Genomic DNA, 15,465 nt, shown 5'->3' with positions numbered 1-15,465 from the left:
AACCCCACTGCAACCCAGCTGTTCCCAGAACATCCTTGAATTCCTGCTTTTCCAGGCATACAGGATGGTCACATCTATGAGGCTGTGCCCCTGTGTAGGACTGGGCTGAAATGGGCAGGGCAGACAGAGACATGCTCAGAGCATGACTCTGTAATAATCATTACAGGAGGCTGGAGCCAGGCTCTGCTGGATGATGCCCAATGCCAGGACAAGGGGCAATGGTGGAAGTTGAGGCATAGGAGGTTTCATGTAAACATGAGGAGGATTTTTTTCACTATGAGGGTGACAGAAGCCTGGCACAGGCTGCCCAGGGGGGCTGTGGAGTCTCTCTCTCTCAAGATATTCAAGACCTGCCTGGACACATACCTGTGTGATCTGCTCTGGGTGATCCTGCTCTGTTAGGGGGGTTGGACTGTTTGAGCTTTCAAGGTCCCTTCCAGCCCCTGACATTCTGTGAGTTCCTTAGGAAACCAGGCAGGATGAGAAAGTGGACTTCCAGTAGGAAAATGCTGCAGTGTGCTTTGACCTCTAGTTGTCTTAGGTGGACTCCTCTCTTTCTCCTCATCAAGCTCCTCTCCCAAGTTCCCTTTTGTTTTTCCTCTTCTCCTTCTACATTTTGGCCTCTCTTGTAATTTCCTGGTGTGATGCTTACTATGCTAATGAATTCAGGGAGTCACATGGCTGGTGGCAGTTATTGACCCTTCTGTCATCACACTGCTGCTGTTCCCTCAGCCTGGCAACCCAGCTGTTCTGGCTGACAGTCTTCACGCCTGGCACTGATGGTTCATCTCACTCTGGCTTTGTGTCATGTTTTGGCTACTCTAATTTGGGTGCTCTTCACCACCAGCCCTGTTGAATTCTGAGCAACCTGGACTGCTATCTCATTAACACATAGCTTTTAATCACTAGCTGCTTCATCCCTCCCTTTTGCCTTAGCTGATAATACCATGAGCTAGTTAAGCAGTGCAATTGCAGAGCTCTTTTTGGAAGCTCCAGGTATTCCTACTGATTCCTGTGAACAGGAGTTGTATGAACTAATCACAGCCAGGCCACTGCTTGGGTGTTTCAATAAATCAGGAGACTGTTTTTGGCATGTTGTGGATTTTCAGTATCATGTTTGGATAAGTAACAGGGCTCTGATCAAGTCTCTGAAGATGGATCCTAGAGAAGCTTTCCTGTCTGGTTGGATGTTGTATTTAACCTGTTCTGGTCCACAAATGAATTGAATCTCCTCAGTTAATAGGGGAACCTCTTTTTGGTCCTGCTCTGACAGGGAGGTTGGGCTCGTTGATCTATGCAGGTCCCTTCCAACCTCTGACATCCTGTGAGCCTCTTTTCACTCCTGATCCATACCCTGTGCTTCCTAAACTTAATCTCTTGCCCCTTCCATTACTTTGAGGCAACAAACAATTTCCCAGGAGGAAGTTTTGTGAACATTGAGTCGAAAGTAAATAAGATAGGGTGTTTTTAAATCCTCTTCCTTTGACCAGAGCATCTCAAGTCTCATGATGAAGTGCCAGCAATCCCTCCCTTTTGTCACTGAACTGTCCAGGAGAGAATATGCCATCAGCACTGATTCATGGCATCTGCACTGTATCATCTGTGCTGGCTTTTTTCCACTTCTCCTGAGCTAAGGTGCCCAGGAGGTTCTTGTGGGTGTTTTGCTAGGAGAAGCTTTTTCCTGTCACAGTGCTGTGTGAACACTGGCCAATGATCTTGTGCAGATAAGTGCTAAGACCTTCTCTTTTCAGAGACACAAAGAGAACAACAGCCAACTACTTACTAAGCCAGGGACTGAAGGAAAAAACTTCCTGACATTGAACATTTTAGCCCTGTATTCATGTGTGTGTCCAGCTTCTAATCTCTTGTTCCCAGCCCCTCCTTCCCATCTTCCACATCTCCATCTTCAATCTCTTCCTTGCTGCCAATCAACTGTCCCTAAGTTCATCAGAGCTGTTGCAGCTGGGTACTGCATGCCAGGAAAGATTATTCTTGACTGGTTGCCAAGTCTCTTGCTCTTGCCCTGGCACACAGATAAAATGTTAATAGGGCTCAATGTGCTTGACACAAAGGGTGAAACTGCATGTTCCAGGCACGGAGCCTCTTGCCATCCATTTAGCAGAGGCATAGGCTCGATCCTTTCAGTTCTTTTCTGCCTGCTAAAGAGGAGCTGACCAGGGGCATTCAGTCTGACAACCCAGCCAGGGATTGCATCTGCCTCGTGTAAGCAATTTGAGCAGTGCTACCTTGCTGATGAGTGCACAAAGAGAAAATTTTCTTTGCTAAGAATGAATTTGGAATTCTTTATGCTGAAGGATTATGGTGTGGGAATGGGAAGATCTCAGTGAGAGCATTGCAGTAGGTTAAAACGTGGTCTGCTTTCATCTCTGACTGTTACTGCAAGTGATGAGGCTTCCCAGCAGGATAAATGTTGGCTGAGACCAGCCTAAGTGCAGGAAGAGATGTCAGTATTCACCATTCTTCACAATGCAGAAGAAGCTACTGCTCAGATTCAGCCAGCCAAGTCTCTCCAGCTCTTGCCAAAGAAGAAGGTCAGAACGTACTGCATTTGATGTGACCAGCAAAACAAGAGGATAATGTTCTTAATTAAGCCCTTGCAAGGCAATCTTTGCATGTCTCTAATGATAGAACTGCTTTGCTTTATTTTTATTAAGAGGAATTCCAGCCTGAAACTCTCCTGGGTGAAAATTGTTTCCTTTTGAAGTCTGTAATGGAGAATTTGCTCTGTAAATTCCAGATGTGGTTTATATGTTGTCTCTGGCATCTTCCTTTATATAGTCAGGAATGGTCTCACCCAAACCACAGAAGCAGAAACCTATGGAAAAGCTATAGACATGATCATAGAATCATAGAATCAACCAGGTTAGAAGAGACCTCCAAGCTCATCCAGCCCAACCTAGCACCCAGCCCTAGACAATCAACCAGACCATGGCACTAAGTGCCCCAGCCAGGCTTTGCTTCAACATCTCCAGGGATGGTGACTCCACCACCTCCCTGGGCAGCCCATTCCAATGCCAATCACTCTCTCTGACAACAACTTCCTCCTAACATCCAGCCTAGGCCTCCCCTGGCACACTTTGAGGCTGTGTCCTCTCATTCTGTTGCTGGTTGCCTGGCAGAAGAGCCCAACCCCACCTGGCTACAGCCTCCCTTCAGGTAGTTGTAGACAGCAATGAGGTCTGCCCTCATTGCCTCCTCTTCTGCAGGCTGCACACCCCCAGCTCCCTCAGCCTCTCCTCACAAGGCTGTGCTCCAGGCCCCTCACCAGCTTTGTCTCCCTAATGATGCTGGAAGGAAAGTCAGGGAGGGCTCAACTGAAGTGATTATCTACCTTCACAGCTTCTAGAAGCTAGGATATCTGTCTTCACAGTGGGGGTTATAGAATCATCATCACTCATGCAGAATGTTGGCTTCTGATGGTGTAAAGGAGAGGGGGGGCTCATTGAAGCTGGGCAGAGGTGCTTTATGTCTACTTGGAGCCATGTCCTACAGGTGTGGTGATGCCAGACAACCAGATTCGTGATCAGGTGCAGAAGTGCAAGCCAAATAACAGGCTTCTTCTGCAGAAGGGTGAATGATTTTGCTCCACAGGAATGTACAGTTGACCAGCTTTCATTCCTAATTGTTATGCTCTGAAGGGAAGGTGTTTTTAAGGGGGAGAGCATGTTGGTGGTGTTTTTTTTTCAGATAACATGCAGTTTCCCTCTTCTTTTCCTCCCTCTCCCCAGTATGAAATCAATTCATCATAAGATTTATTAATAAAAGCTCCTGGTGATTTCCCTAAGTCCTTTATTTAGCTGGGAATTACTCTAGGAAATGTACTCTGTACATTAAAATCAGTGAGGAATTTCCATTTCAAAAAGCAGTAGGAAAAGCCTGTCCTTAACTGAAGCAAACCAAGAGCACAAATCATGCCACAGGATGGGAGACAAGACACTCTTCTAGTGTGGAGTGGGGAGAAGCTTGGAGTCTTTATTTATTATGTGTATCATGATGTCCCAGAGGATCCTCAGCCTTGGATCAGGCACAGTGCAATGGCAAAATAAAAACTCCAAAGAGCTGTGATCTTCACTTAGAGCAGACAGATATGTGATGATTGTGGACTGGCTTATAATAACTGGAGTGGGTTGGGATCTTCCATAGGGAATACTGTAATTGAAATAGTTCTCATTTGGTTTGGGCAAGGAAAAGATGATATTTAACAGGTTAACCTTTTAGCATCCACTGAAGCACTGTCTTAAGGGACAGTGCCAGAGCCCTGAGCTCTTAAAATGCTGCCCGGGTTGCTTCTGAGCTTTCAGGACTGGTCTGAAAAGGTTTGCAGAAGTGAATCTCTAGCACTTGCCACAACTAAAAAGAGTCATCTTTCTGGCATGCAGGGAGAACTGGAATGAAGTATCAGAGAGGAGCTTCAGGAGGTGATGGGAGAGAGCTGTAGGTGGCAGTGACCTTTGCTTTAATAAAACACTTCTCCTCCCCTTCCCTTCTGCCAGCCAAATGCAGTGTTTGAAGAAATTACCTGCTAAACATGTCTGAGCAATGTGATTCTGTTACTTGAATCCTGAGAGGCTGACAAGCAGTGCTTTTGCAAGGGTGAATGGTTTGGGCCTTCTTGGGTTCCTGCATTAAGGGTTTTATCTGCACTGTTGATGCAGATATGCAAACCTGCATATGATGTCCAGGTTTGAGTCGGTGCCATCAGTCACCCCGAGGAGCATGCCATGCTTAGCTGCATGGCACAAGCTCCTCTGTGTTTGGAGCAGTGAAGGTATGGTCATGGTGCTTGTCTGCTTCTGCAGCAGAACTGCAGTGTGCACACAGGGCTGGACCTGCTGTGTGGATGGTGCTAGCTGGTTGGTTTTGGTGCTGCTGCACGGTGAACATTTGCTAGTTGCCCTCTGCTGCTTCTCTGGAGCAATCATATTGCTGCTTTTTAGGCTCAATGCCCCCTGCCTCCTAACCATTACACCTTGAGTGCTGTGTCCAGTTCTGGGCTAATTTCACAGTATCACAGTATCATCAGGGTTGGAAGAGACCTCACAGATCATCAAGTCCAGCCCTTTACCACAGAGCTCAAGGCCAGACCAAGGCACCAAGTGCCACGTCCAACCTTGCCTTGAAGTGCCCCAGGGACGACGACTCCACCACCTCCCCAGGCAGCCCATTCCAGTGTCCAATGACTCTCTCAGTGAAGAACTTTCTCCTCACCTCCAGCCTAAATTTCCCCTGGCATAGCTTGAGGCTGTGTCCTCTCGTTCTGGTGCTGGCCACCTGAGAGAAGAGAGCAACCTCCTCCTGGCCACAACCACCCCTCAGGTAGTTGTAGACAGCTCACCTCCATCAGAGCCTGGACACTGAACAGCTCAGTGAGGCTGAGCATGTGGGACCTTGGGGAGAAGAAAGTGGGGAACGTAGCTCCAGTCCATGCCTTAGGTGGAAAGTGAGGTTTCACAGGGTCCCTGCTGTGCCTGTGAGGATGTCTTTTGCCCCAGATTTCATGAGCTCAGAGGACAGCTTCAGGAGGATCTGTGTTCTGCACAGCAGCAGCAAGGAACAGTGAAATTGATGCTTGTCCCTGCGCTAATGACCTGCAGCAGCAGAGCAGCCATTCGTTTCACGTGGCCTGTGCTAAGGCACAGCAGCAGCTTTCCCCTTTCTCTTGGTAGGAGAGTGAATGGTGTTTACTAAGTGTTTTTCTTTCTGCTTTTGGAAATAAGCTGCTCTGCTAAATCAGAGAAGGCAGCCTGGTAGAGCTGTGTCCTCATTTACACACAGACCAGAGCGGGGGCATAATCAGACAACATACATCATTGAGGTAGCTCTTTTCATGGCTGTGCTTGGCCTTAATTACATTATATTGCCCTCTCAAGAGAAATCTCTGACACTTTAGGCTTTCACAAAGTAATACTTTATCTTTTTCATTAAATAGTAAGTGCTCATTAGGGCAATTTAACATTCTGTTTTTTCTTCACCTTGTAATGAAGTCGAGCTCCTGCACATCTTCAGTTTAAACAGAGCAAGGCTTTGGCATTCCAGCTGTTGAGAATTTGGGGCTTTGAGTCCCCCAAACCCAAACAGCAATTGGACTCTCTTCTGATCCCTGCTGTTTTAGTTTTGCAGCCTTCACTTTTGGGTCAGTTGCTCTTTTTTTAACTTTTTGTGCCCAGGTGGGCAGCAGAGCCAATGGCATCCTGGCCTGGATCAGCAACAGTGTGGCCAGCAGGATGAGGGAGGTTATGCTGCCCCTGGACTCAGCACTGCTCAGGCCACACCTTGAGTGGTGTGTCCAGTTCTGGGCTCCTCCATTCGAGAGAGATGTTGAGGTGCTGGAAGGTGTCCACAGGAGGGCGCCAAAGCTGGTGAGGGGCCTGGAGCACAGCCCTGTGAGGAGAGACTGAGGGAGCTGGGGGTGTGCAGCCTGCAGAAGAGGAGGTTCAGGGCAGAGCTCATTGCTGTCTACAGCTACCTGAAGGGAGGCTGTAGCCAGGTGGGGTTGGACTCTTCCTCCAGGCAACCAGCAACAGAACAAGGGGACACAGTCTCAAGTTGTTCTGGGGCAGGTCTAGGCTGGCTGTTAGGAGGAAGTTGTTGGCAGAGAGAGTGATTGGCATTGGAATGGGCTGCCCAGGGAGGTGGTGGAGTTGCCATCCCTGGAGGAGTTGAAGCAAAGCCTGGCTGAGGCACTTAGTGCCATGGTCTGGTTGACTGTGTGGGGCTGGGTGCTAGGTTGGCCTGGGTGATCTTGGAGGTCTCTTCCAAGCTGGTTGATTCTATGCTTCTATGATCTTGCAGCCAGTGCTAAAAAAGTAAACCTCAGCCACCCCATTTCCTGCAAACTAGACTTGGCTAATCCTTTGCATTCCAAACAGCCTTCACCTCTCTCTTGATAAATACAGCTTGTGCTCTAGTCCCAGTGAATGCAAATACTGCTTGCAGAAATAGTGCTGTCCTGGCTACTTCTCATTATCATGCTTTTATTGCCAGGGATCCTGGAGCCTTTTAGTAGCTACCAAATCAATAATGCTGTGACATTCATACATTTCTCAATGCCTCTCTGCATGGTACAGCATGAAAGCTTCTGCTTCTCAGGGGCTCTACCTGATACTGGTATTTCTGGGCTCATACAATCCTTTTCATCTACAGTTTACAGATCTTAATTAACATTTACAAGGCTGCTGAGAAGTGGATCTTTCAGTCTGGGCAAACTGAGATGGCCAGATGTTAGAGGAGAGGATTTCAGAAAAGCTCAGGCTTTTTGTCCAAAAAGACATTCAGCAGCCAAAGCAAGGAACTCTTTGGCAGCCAGACTGCTTTGCAGGGAAATGCTGCCTCTCTCTGAAGTCAGGAGCCAGGGCCTGCAACCCAGGAGCCCTGACACCCACCTTTGGTGACATTCCCTTCTCCTCTCATCCCAGTGTTTTTGAGACCTTGGCTAAAAATAGTTTCTATTAGAGTTTTTGGTACCCAAGCCTGTGGCTTCCCTCCCCCTCTCAAGCTGGGGGGAGGTTTCTCTTACAGACATTAAAAATAGCTAAATAAAGAGTTATTTACTAAACAGCAACACCCCCACACCCCCACACCCCCACACCCCCAACTAAACAAACACAATCGATGTGATTCAGCCTAGCTTCCGGAAACACTGCACTGGAGACAAGGAGGCTTCCAATTTCCTACATGAGTCACCATGTTCTTGGATCCAACCTGTCAAACTCTATCAGCAAATCATATTCTATCATGTAATATAACAAGACACAACTGCCTGTGTTTAACCTAGAAAAGATTAAAGCCCATGACCTACCACGGTCATTGGGCTGTCCTGGCAAAACCCCTCCTTCTCTTTTCTGTCCAGCTGCCCAACCCCTGCTGTCCTCCCCAGCCTGCTATGCTGGAAGTAAATTGTGCCATTTCTTTAGCAACAAAGACATGAGCAGCTCTGATAACGAGGGAAACAAATTCTCCTTGCGTCACTCTTCTGTTTGAGAGGCTCACCCCAGGGTCTGTGTCATGTCCAGAGTTTGCTGTTTCATACTTATGCAAACCCAGGATCCCTTGGTTGAAAGCTGGCAGGCTGACTCTGGCCCTGTGGGGAGACTTTGGGATTGCTCATTTCCAGTTCACATGTGAAGGTGCAGAACAAAGCAATGTGAGGAAGTGATTTGCCATTGGAATGGGCTGCCCGGGGAGGTGGTGGAGTCGCTGTCCCTGGAGGTGTTGAAGCAAAGCCTGGATGAGGCACTTAGTGCCATGGTCTGGTTGACTGGATAGGGCTGGGTGCTAGGTTGGACTGGATGAACTTGGAGGTTTCTTCCAACCTGGTTGATTCTTTGATAAAGAGACATCCACTTTTTCTTCAGCTGCAGAGAAAGAAGGATGTTGGAGTCTGCTCTGTTTCTGGGTCTTGCATTTGCCTGGTGCAAAGAACAATCCAGAAGCAGCCAGGGGAATTGCTGGGAGGGCTGTACTGGGAGATACTACAGCTCTGGCTTCTGGGAGTGCTGGGCAGGTTCCAATGCCCATGTTCCAAAGAGCCCTGCAGCAGGCTGGGGAAGCAGATAGAGGTGTGGGAATGCAGATGACCTCAGCGTGGGGACACACAGCCGCCTCTGGTCTGCCTGGGGCCACATCCCAGGTGGCCTTGATGGTGAAACAAGGAGCAGACAGCTGCTTGTTATTCACCTTGTAGCCTGGCATCTACATGTCTCTACCCACAAAACCTGCTGCAAAAGAACCACCCATTCACTTGAGCAGCTCAGATTTTTTACTGCTGGCTGCATGGCACAAACCTGGAGCCTTTCAGAGCAGCTTTGAGAGGGGAGATGGGAATAAGGTGCAGCTCCCAGAGCCCTGCCAGTTTCCTTTTGCTATTGCTGGCCTGGCTGCTGGGGCTGTATTTATGCAGTGTCTGAGGATGTGAGAATAGTGAGAGAAGAGCTTTTGGTTCCTGGGCTTTCTCATTTTCCCCAGAGACATCCCCTTCTCTCTGCTAGGACCCAGTCAGCAGCAGGAGCAGCCCATAAACCATATTTATTTTAGCAGCAACTGCACCTCTTTTATTTTTGTCTTGGGTGTTGGTTCACATTGGCATTGAAAAGCATCACGATTTTGGAGGGGCAGAGATTAAGCAAGAGGACCAGGAAAAGAGCAAGGCTGAAGTTTTCAGGGTGATAGGGAAAATTGTGCCTTAGAAACCACAGCCCAAGGGACAAATGATACTGAGCAGCAAGGGTGTCAGTGAAATGCATCAAGTGGCAGGGCTAAAAGGGAATCAGTGGATGGAGCTTGGCCAGGCTTCTTCTAAGCAAGCATTAGAGGGATGCACCCCTCTGCAAAGACACGATGGAGAAATGTCTCAGGGGAGGAGATTTTAATGTCTTTCAGCGTGAGGTAAATGATCCCATGCTGACAGAGGCTGGCACCTCTCCGTGCCAGCATCTTCCACGAGCAAGCCAGCCCCCGAGGAAAGCCTCGGCTACTCCTTTACACAGCACAGCAGGGAAGCTGGCATGGATGCTGCTTTGCTCCCAGTTACATTACAAAGAAGAACAAAAAAAGCAGCCAAAACTTCCAAACAAGTCTCAAGAACCACAAGAGCAGCAGCAAGATCCTCAAGCTGTGCTAGAACAGAAAGTAATTAAGAAATATTTCATATCTCTGAGCAGCTCTGAAATTTTTCTTCCTGGGCATGAAGCTCTGTAGGCTCCTCACAGGCTGCTGCTGCTGCTGCTATGTTTCAGTGCAATAAATCCTGTTGCCTTTGGAGCCTGACAGCCAGTCCAGGATGTGATCAGAAACCCAACGGATGCTCTCTGTCAGGTTTAGTCCTTGTCTGCATCAAATCTGCTTACAGCAACCTAGCCAGGGTGTGCTCCGGGAGCAAACCTGGAGCTTGATTGAGACCATCAAGGTCAGAGAAAGTGGGGAGTGGGGTGAAGAGGAGGGATGGGGAGAGTGAGAATTTGGATGAATAAGCTCCCAGCTGCAATATTCTCATGCCAAACCCTAGGGGTTCCTCACTCAGCCTAAGTCCAGCACTTTGAGTATTTATGGTCATAGAATCATAGAATCAACCAGGTTGGAAGAGACCTCCAACATCATCCAGTCCAACCTAGCACCCAGCCCTATCCAATCAACCAGACCATGGCACTAAGTGCCTCATCCAGGCTTTTCTTGAAGACCTTCAGGGACGGTGCCTCCACCACCTCCCTGGGCAGCCCATTCCAATGGGAAATCACTCTCTCTGTGAAGAACTTCTTCCTAATATGCAGCCTATACCTCCCCTGGCACAACTTGAGACTGTGTCCCCTTGTTCTGTTGCTGGTTGCCTGGGAGAAGAGGCCACCCCCCACCTGGTTACAGACAGGTCCAGAATTGAACTTAGCTGGAAATAAATAACAGTATATGCTTTAAGCTTGCTGCCAGCAAGCTGTGTCTGTGCCTCCCCCAGCCTGCTGCAGTCTGGCTGGATGTGGCATGGGTCTATGCCTGCTGCAGGGTTGTGGGTGCTGGGGCTTGGTGTCCCTGGGTGTAGCCATAAGGCAGTGGTGAGTGGCTGCACCTGCATAGCTGAGGCCAAATGTCCTGCACGATTGGCAGCTGCTCTGGAGGGAGACAGGGCAGCGAGCAGTCTGCTTTCCTTTCTTCTACTGTCAACCATGAAAAGAAAGCAATTCCAAAGTTGTGAGCCAAATTGTTTCTAAAGCTGTTAATTGCAAGACAACTTCTAATTGTGCCTTTGAATTTAGTTTGCTGTCTACAGGCTTAATTCTTCCAATTCTCAGTCCTGGGGAATTCAATCCCTCTACTTCCTCCCATCAATCTTATTATCCACAAAATTCAGAGAGCAACTGGGCTCATGCTCCACCACCTTAAAGGAGCCCAGCAGAGCAGTCTGTCCAATTAACAGCCACAGCAGTAACAGTTATTAGCAGCTAAACCCTTGGCTAGCACACACACAAGGCAAGGACAGGACTTCCATGGCTCCTCACGCTGCAGGTAACGGGGACAAGACTTTCTCTGCCTAAGTCAGACAGGCTCCAGCAAGCTCTTGGTTATGAGTCAGCCTGTAGGCTGTACATTGAATTTTCTTGCTTTTCCTCACAGTTGCCATCAGGTAAAGCAGGATGGATAGGTTGTTTTGGTGGGGGAGTGACAAGCCCTATGAGGAGAGGCTGAGGGAGCTGGGATTGGTTAGCCTGGAGAAGAGGAGGCTCAGGGGAGACCTTATTGCTGTCTACAACTACCTGAAGGGTGGTTGTGGCCAGGAGGAGGTTGCTCTCTTCACTCAGGTGGCCAGCACCAGAACGAGAGGACACAGCCTCAAGGCTACAGCAGGGAAGATTTAGGCTTGAGGTGAGGAGAAAGTTCTTCCCTGAGAGAGTCATTGGACACTGGAATGGGCTGCCCGGGGAGGTGGTGGAGTCGCCGTCCCTGGAGCTGTTCAAGGCAGGACTGGACGTGGCACTTGGTGCCATGGTCTGGCCTTGAGCTCTGTGGTAAAGGGCTGGACTTGATGATCTGTGAGGTCTCTTCCAACCCTGATGATACTGTGATACTGTATGATTTTTCCTGTGTTTCAGAAGAAAAGTTCTGATCTCATATTGCTTTTGGATAAGAGCAAATATCAACTTGCTTGTCTTTAAAGCCTTCCTTTTGACTGTGCCTTCATACCCTTTCATTTTCAGCTTTCACGTTGTAGCCCAGCATAACTGAAGTTTTCATAAGGAAAAGTATTTTTAGAGGTGAAGCCTCCATCTTTTTTTCACTTAGGGTGAAGCAAGTTGGATGTTTGACTTCACTATTTACAGGATCAGAGAATTAACCAGGTTGGAAAAGACCTCTGAGATCATCGAGTCCAACCTGTCACCTAACCCTTCTCATTAACTAACCCATGGCACTAAGTGCCTCGTCCAGCCTCCTCTTAAACCCCTCCAGGGATGGTGAATCCACCACCTCCCTGGGCAGGCTGTTCCAATGGGCAGTAACTCTCTCTGTAAAGAACTCATTTCTTTTACTAAGAAAACTTTGCCCAAGGTGGAAGTTTTTCTTTAAGCACTTTCTGGAGTCTCCAAGACTCTGATATTTTGTAAGAGCCTTGAACTGGGGAGTTCCAGTTGTGTTCACTCTGTCGATCCTCAAGTGTCCATAGCACACACGAAGCAATCCCTTGGCCCTTGAAAGCTTCCACATGAGAGGAAAGCAAAAGCCTCCTAACCCTATGGGAGGTACCAGCTGAAAGTAGCCAGGTGGGGGGTGGCCTCTTCTCCCAGGCAACCAGCAATAGAACAAGGGGACACAGTCTCAAGTTGTGCCAGGGTAGGTTTAGGCTGGATGTTAGGAGGAAGTTGTTGTCAGAGAGAGTGATTGGCATTGGAATGGGCTGCCCAGGGAAGTGGTGGAGGCACCGTCCCTGGAAGTCTTCAAGCAAAGCCTGGCTGAGGCACTTAGTGCCATGGTCTGGTTGACTGGCCAGGGCTGGGTGCTAGGTTGGGCTGGATGATCTTGGAGGTCTCTTCCAACCTAGTTGATTCTATGATTCTAAGGGTGCTTCTCCTGTGTGTGCTGAAACCTCAGCTTCTCCCTGCTGTCCCAGCTGCACTGCCTAAATTGCAGCAGCTGACAACCAGCTGGCACGGTCGGAGCTCCCTGGGGAATGCTGCCGTGCTTGAAGTCTTCTCCTTCTATCCCTCAGAGCACTGATTCGGGGAAACCAATTTGGTCCATCTCTTTACTGCTAGGTCTTCTACCCTCTTCTGCTTTCCCTCTCCCTCTCCCTTTCCCTTTCCCTTTCCCTTTCCCTTTCCCTTTCCCTTTCCCTTTCCCTTTCCCTTTCCCTTTCCCTTTCCCTTTCCTTTCCCTTTCCCTTTCCCTTTCCCTTTCCCTTTCCCTTTCCCTTTCCCTTTCCTTTCCCTTTCCCTTTCCCTTTCCCTTTCCTTCCCTTTCCTTTCCCTTTCCCTTTCCCTTTCCCTTTCCCTTTTCCCTTTCCCTTTCCCTTTCCCTCTCCTCTCCCCTCCCCCTCCCCTCCCCTCCTCTCCTTCTTTTTCTCTGTATAGCTCCTTTCCTCTCCTCCTTCCATGCATAAGCTGGTTGATGTCTGAGCTATTCAGAGGTTTGGCCCTAAAAAGTAACCTTCAGTTAACTGCTCACATAACTTGCCTGTCACTTTTGATAACAGTCAGGGCATCGTTTTTGCAAGTGTTCAACGGTGAAATTACTGCTTTGCTCTTGTCAAGCAAATGAGCCCTGAGGCTGGTGTGAGAACCGCTCCCGACGATGCCACGGTGGGACCGGTGCACTGGGCAGCCTGCAGCGGCACCGCTTCCTCCTCACTCTGCCCCTGCCAAGCACTTTAGCTTTAATTAACCTGCATTAATGCCTGCTGGGATAGCATTTTCCATGCCTCCTTTTGCAGGGGGGCAAGTGGAGCTGGAGACAGCTGCTGGTGTCTCAGGTGCCTTGTGTACATGGCTGGGATCCTGGAAATGTTTATGTCTGCGGTGTGGAAATAAACTCTGCTTATGATGCTCATAAAAGCTGGTGGCTGCAGCCTTGGGCTGTGCCAGGCTTGCTGAGGTGCTGCAGAGAATTGCTGGCAGAACAGAAAAATGCTACAGCATGTGGTGCTGTGGTCTGTGATGGGTGCTGTGATAGATGGCTGTGGCCTGTGATGGGTGCTGTGGCCTGTGATGGGTGCTGTGATAGATGGCTGTGGTCTGTGATGGGTGCTGTGATAGATGGCTGTGGTCTGTGATGGGTGCTGTGGTCTGTGATGGGTGCTGTGGCAGATGGCTGTGGTCTGTGATGGGTGCTGTGGTCTGTGATGGGTGCTGTGGCAGATGGCTGTGGTCTGTGATGGGTGCTGTGGTCTGTGATGGGTGCTGTGGTGGGTGGCTGTGGTCTGTGATGGGTGCTGTGATAGATGGAGTGGTCTGTGATGGGTGCTGTGGTGGGTGGCTGTGGTCTGTGATGTCTGCTGTGGTAGATGGCTGTGGTCTGTGATGGGTGCTGTGGTCTCTGATGGGTGCTGTGATAGATGGCTGTGCTTTGGGGATGGAGGGCTGCAGCACTTCTGGACGGGTCCTGCAGAGGAAAGTGGGGATATTTCTGGTCTCCAGAAGTTAAGTTTTCTCTCTGTGCAGCAAAGTAATGAGATTTACTTTCTAATGGCAAAGACCTCTGAGAATGGGATTTGTCTTGCTGAGTCTGCACTCAGCTCTTAGCAGAAGTATGAGCAGTGACCACAGGAGCAGTAGAACCCTAAGTCAAGAGGTTGCTACCACTGATGTTTTACTGAGGAGCAGCAAGCAGAGGAAGGCTTTGGAGAAGAGCTGGGGTGTGGCAGCTCTGGAGGCAGGCAAGGAGAGCTTCTTTGTGGTCACTTCAGGGTGCATGGCAAAGTAGCTAACCAGGTCCCTCTTATGTCCTATTTGTGCTGCTCCCAGAGGTTTGTCAGAGGCTTATCTAAGGAAACCATCAAGGAGAGGAGGAAAGAAAGGGGTCAAATTGTTGAGATACTGGAATGTGTTCAGAGAAGGGCAATGAAGCTGGTGAGGGGCCTGGAGCACAGTCCTGTGAGGAGAGGCTGAGGGAGCTGGGGGTGTGCAGCCTGCAGAAGAGGAAGCTCAGGGCAGAGCTCATTGCTGTCTACAACTACCTGAAGTGAGGCTGTAGCCAGGTGGGGTTGATCTCTCCTGCCAGGCATCCAGCAACAGAACAAGGGGACACAGTCTCAAGCTGTGCCAGGGGAGGTCTAGGCTGGATGTTAGGAGGAAGTTGTTGGCAGAGAGAGTGATTGGCATTGGAATGGGCTGCCCAGGGAGGTGCTGGAGTCACCATCCCTGGAGGTGTTGAAGCCAAGCCTGGCTGAGGCACTTAGTGCCATGGTCTGGTTGATTTGGACAGGGCTGTGTGCTAGGTTGGCCTGGATGATGTTGGAGGTCTCTTTCAACCTGGTTGATTCTATGATTCTAAGTCCTGGTCTGGTCAGTGAGCTTTTGATTTTTCATCCTGATGGGTTCTAATGCATTGCCACTGAGGTCTGTTTTTTCATAACTGCAGTCTGAATGCAGCTCTTGGCTTTTTATATTTCTTGCCACTTATTTTGAGGTTATTTTCCTGCTGTTCTGTTATGTTAGCTTTCCCTTCCCAAGTGTTCCCCTCTGAGGCTAATATTTCCCAAGCTCTGCTGGTGCTCAAGTAATTAAAGAAGAAATATCCCTTCACTACACCCCTGCTCAGCAGGCAGAGCTGTAACCCTTGGAGCTTGGCATCCAATGCTTCTATGTCATGGAGTCTGGGAGGAGATCCAGTTCTGGTCACACACATTGTTTTCAAATATGATTTTCCATGGGATCAGTGTAAGAAGAGTCCAGCCCCACTCACAGAGTGCAGGTCACTAGCAGATAAAAGAAAGCTGAAGTGACAGAAGGCTTAAGACTGCCCAACCCT

This window comes from Pogoniulus pusillus, chromosome 22, assembly GCF_015220805.1.
Source record: "Pogoniulus pusillus isolate bPogPus1 chromosome 22, bPogPus1.pri, whole genome shotgun sequence".
Lineage (NCBI taxonomy): Eukaryota > Metazoa > Chordata > Aves > Piciformes > Lybiidae > Pogoniulus > Pogoniulus pusillus.
This window is presented reverse-complemented; position numbering follows the sequence as displayed.